Source organism: Castor canadensis, chromosome 2 (assembly GCF_047511655.1).
Source record: "Castor canadensis chromosome 2, mCasCan1.hap1v2, whole genome shotgun sequence".
NCBI lineage: Eukaryota > Metazoa > Chordata > Mammalia > Rodentia > Castoridae > Castor > Castor canadensis.
In genome coordinates, this window is record NC_133387.1 from 124740569 (window position 1) to 124745695 (window position 5127).

A 5127-nucleotide genomic window follows, 5' to 3' on the forward strand; every position below is an offset into this window, starting at 1 on the left:
CTTTGTTGTTACACCCATTCCTTCACCTTGACATGTTCTAGTCTTGTCCTCTCAAGTCCACCACAGTTGTCTTTCTGCCTCCAACTGATCTGCCTTTACTTCCTTCCTTTCACATTATCAATGTAGATATTTTCTATAGTTACATCTTTGATTTTTAATGTTTTTCTCTGTACTCTTACTCACTTTTATGCTTTCAGTTATTATTTTTATATGGATTGCTATACAGTTTTATCTTGGCTCTGTATTTCCTTTAACATATCCTATCTTGTACATCCATCTAGATATCTCAGTATTATCCAAAACTGCATGTGCTTAAAATACATATGATCAATTATTTTCCCTATTTGCACAAATTCTATGTTCAAATTCCATATTTCTAAAATTGTACCTCCTATTTTCCTGTGTACTTACCCTAAAATCGTAATGTCATCATTGATTTTGCTCTCCTTCATATTCCCCCTAACATCAGTCATCAATTCCTTTGGGTTTCCCCTTCTCATTATTTGTACTTTCTCCATCTATGGTCTTATAGCTGAAACTATAGTCTTAATGCATTTGCATAACCTGTCAACTCTGATCATAATCATCATACTTATCAAAGGACTCCTCTGTGTACAATCCCTTTACAGTCCTTTTGAACAGTACCCCTCTCTCTCTACAGACACTTTGGAGAGAACCCCCTCTCTTCACACAGAAGATCTGTGTGGATCATCACACAGACTGACCATTTCCCTTAGTAACTGCCTTCATTACTCATCTCTTGCCCCTAAACCTTCATTAACTTCATAAATTTGTTTTAAAAATTCTTACACATCATAGAAAAGTTAGGCAAAAATGAATCTCAATCATCTTATTTTCTGTTCTCCAAAATAATTTCTGTGCTGTAGACAATCATCTAGTTCATCATTAACCCTATGTACATCAAACTTATCTGTTTCTAAAAATATTTTACCAACTTTTACATGACTTCTTCAGACCTTATATTTACAAATTATAATACCACCTTTGATGGCTATCAATCAAATGTTATATCACTACACTGCCTTCTCTAATCACTAGCGTTACTTCTTTCCATTCTGCTAGTATTTTTGATGGCCTGCTCCACACATCTGATGTGTATTTATTTGCTGGATAAGGATCAGCTTAGTATAACATTTTTCTTCCTTGACATCTGACACATAATCTTAAAATCTATTTTAGATGAATAAAGTAAATCAGTGAGAAGGTAAGAATGGAAGTCTCACATGACTAGAATTTGGTCTTGAATTACCATCTGATTTTCTTATATACATAAATTACCTCTGACTTGTGAAATTTGACTTGAGGTTAAAATTGAAGAACTCTAGTCATAACGAAAGCAGTTTGGATAGGAATAAAAGAAATTTTAAAAAAGAAAGCAGCTTGGGAAGAAGGCTGTTTTTCTGAGCGTCACGTATTGTATAATTTTTTTTTTTTTCTTCCCAAAGTTTCATTTATTCCACGTAAAGGATGACTTCTTTTTCTGAGATTATCCTCCTTCTGAAGAAAAAGCTGTAATAACACATAGGATTTCTTTCAGATTCCTGGGCAAAATAAATTGGCAATTCTAAGAATTTTTGGAAGTATTACTGATCCATGAAATCCAAAAATCTGGGAACCACTGCTCTGTAAATAGACTCTTAACAGCTGTTAAGTGGAAAAAAGCTTCTGTGGCCAAATATTTTGAAAATAATAGAGGATTCACATGTGAATCAATGGCAAATACACCCATTCCCCAAACTGGACTACTGAACATACTCAGACCCACTGTGAACAAACTGGAACAACATGGAAGCCTGATGTGCACAATTCCTCCAGCCTTGAAATTACAGCAATTTTCTTCAAATGAAGTTAATGTTAGCATTTCAACAGAGTCTGCCTATGACTTAGCTGCAGTTAAGGAAATGGTATAATCATCAACTTTATCAATATTAAACCTTTAATATCAAATACACTTTTGTACAGCATTACTAATTTATATAATTATAAAACAAACTCCAAAAGCTCCATAAAATCAGCAAGGTAAAAGCCCTTACTGAACTGAGTATTGTATAAACATCAGTTGCTACCAGGCTTGATTTCAGGAAAAGTCATTGGTTTTGATACAAATTCTCTATAAAACAACGTGGTATAAATGACGTTAGAGTTCTATGATAATGTGGCTGGTTTGCCCCTTACTCATCCTGGGTCCCACACTTTAAAGTTCATTCCCATTCACACATTTTTGCTGCTGAAGCCGGTTTCTTCTTGAAGACTCCAGCTGCTTTGCTCTCAGCCATCGTTCTCTTGACAGTGTTGTCCGACCAGCACTGAGAGACAGAAACCGAGCAACCACGAGCAACTGGTGGAGATCATCAGCGGTGATACTCTGAGGGTCGTTCCGCATCTCCACAAAGTCATCTTCAACTGCCTTGGTGACCTCGTCTGATATGCTGTAGTCCAGGAAGCGGAGCAGGGTCAGGTAGACACGGAACTTGTTCAGCACGGACGGCAGCACAGCGGTCAGGAGGCTGCTCATGTGCTCCTCCATGTTGGGTGGGATGAGCTGGGGCTGCAGGTGGACCTGGCAGTCTGCCGGGAGGAGGGACCTCCCTTCCGAGGTGATGAGAACGTTGATGTTGCAAGGGAATTCCAACTGGTGGTAACTGAAGTCATAGTCCACCTTCTGCCAAGTTATCAGGTTGCTCAGGGCAGTGACATTGTGAACACCTGGGGTGTCCAGTTGTCCCTGCTCCAGGAGAGTCTCGTCGATGACAAGGGAAGTGTTGTCGGGCAGCTGGAGGAGCCCACTGACCAAGCGATTGGCCGCGTAGTCTTTGTGGGGAATGAATTTCAGATGGTTCATGTTCTCGATCGTCATCTGCAGACGAAAAGATGCTGGAACAAGATGTTGAATAATTCGATATAAGTGTTCTGTGAAGGTACTATTCCGTGGGCAACCACTCAAGTTAACTGTAAATTTTCCTAGTGGAAGGACATCTCTTCTTGTATATACGGTAGAGATGAGATGTAGTATAAGGTACTCTGCAGCCAGACTGTCTCCCAAAAGGGCATGAGTGAGGAACCCAAGCAGTTCTGCTCTGACTGGAGACAACTCGGACATGAAACTCGATACAAACTTACAGGTTCTGCTCTCCTCTTTGTTAAGGCAAGCAGGTAGCAGTGGGTTGATGTGCTGCAGCTTCTGGGCTAAAATCACATGAATCCTTGGCACTAACGAAGCAGGAGGACTATGTACCCTCTGTTCCTCGGCTGTGTCTGTGCACTCCATGGGATCCAGCAATGCAGAGGCATCCCTTTCATCATTATTCAGTATACTCAGCACAGGATCCACAGATAGCACACCATATAACTCAAGAACATCATTTACTTTGAAGCAATCCCAATCTTCATATACCTTCACAAGGCAAGCAGGGCCCTTCTCTCCTGGAAGTGGAAAGTTCAGGTCAAAAGGAGAAGAGAGGTTTAAGGAGTTCAACTGTTGCCCAGTGGAAGCTTCCGTTTCCAAACGTTTTGGCTCTCCACACCACTGAAGGCCACTGACACTCCCTGCTTGCCTGGCACCTGGGTGCTGGTCTTTCTGTTTATTGGGCTGGAGATCCATATCTTCATCATCTTCATAACTCCTCTTGTGACGACTGGGAGTATAGGACGTGGAAGGACTGACTCGGGCTTGATTTGCATTGACATAGGCTTCTTTTACCCATGTAGACTCTCCAGGCACTGGAACACAGTAGAAAGTCTGTCTTTCCAAAGTGGTAGATCGCGGAGAGTTCAAATCAAGTTCTTGCTGAGGCCCACACTCTGCTATATCTCTGTATTTTCCAAAATGAAGAACACGTGTTTTTGTGTTTTGGTTAACTGTTTCATAAACTCCCATGTAAAATTCGGGGTCAAACATATCCTGAATCATGCAACGAAATTTCACAAAACTGTTAGGTTTCAAATAATGAAGTGGAACTTCATTCAATGATGGTACCCATTTAGGAGCATTATTTTCCTTCAGCTTTTCCTTGAAGTATTCAATAACTTTCTTCTCCCAGTCAGGATTAAGTCCATTTTGGGCGAAGAAGCCCTGCACGATCCCGAGCGGGTGGCTGAGCCAGTCCTCTCCGCAGGGCATGTCGCCAAGGGGCCGGAGCCGCGGTCGGGCGGCCGGTGCCCAGCTTCCTCCTCACAAGCGCGGCCGCTCCCTGTCCGCCTCCTCCCACGCACGGCAGACGCAGGCCACCGGCCTCCTCGCGTCTCCCCGAGCGGCAGCTGCGGGGACAGGCGTTGAAGAACTGCTGGCGGCAGGCAGGCGCGGCGCTCGGGCCCCAGCCTTCACTTCGCACAATGGCGGGAAACAGCGGTTGCCGACCGCGCTGCCTGCGACCTGGCTTTCTTGCTTTGGAAGGCAATGGAAAAGTTTACATTGGATCAGTAAAGACTTCAGAAATCTTTAAGGCATCTTGTGTCATTCCTAATGACAGAAAATATCCAATGTTCTAACCAGTTATAAAAGATATCTTCTTTTCAGGTGAGGAAAATAATTTCATGGCTTTAAATTGGGAAGCTTATCATTGTGGAAGGGATACAGCCTGGTCTCAGCACCAGTCTTCTTCCTGTATTCCTTAGACCATCTTTGATTAGTGTCTATACCTAGGAGCAAAATTGTTTTTGTGGGGAAATATTCTTAAGTTATTAGAAGAAGGTGTAGATATAAAAGTCTCACCTAAAACTAGTTCTAGTTTCTAAAACTTTAGAATAGTGAAAGATTAGAGAAATCAAATTTGAGGAATAATAATTTTCTATACTTGAAAGTAACTTACGAACATAGTCATACACACGTATAGGTGTGTAAATTGGTAATTTGTATCTATATATCATTTGCCATATATTGTGATATATACTGAGTTTCATGCTTACATATATCATTTATTTCTTAGATTTTGCAAGGGAGGCAGGATCTCCATTTTAACAATGAAATGTTTGTAGAGGTCTCTCAACTTTTTTTATGGCCATGTAGCAAGGGAGTGATGGAAACTAGATTAGAAAAAACAGTCCTGGCAGGTCTCAACCCCAAGTTATTAAGATTTCTACTACAATATATGAAATCCAATCTGAATC

At 41.2% G+C, this 5127-nt stretch overlaps 1 pseudogene; it reads right to left on the bottom strand.

Annotated features, from left to right (window-relative positions):
* Positions 1 to 1455: 1455 nt before the first annotated feature.
* Positions 1456 to 4391, bottom strand: LOC141420768 (mini-chromosome maintenance complex-binding protein pseudogene; annotated as a pseudogene).
* Positions 4392 to 5127: the final 736 nt, after the last annotated feature.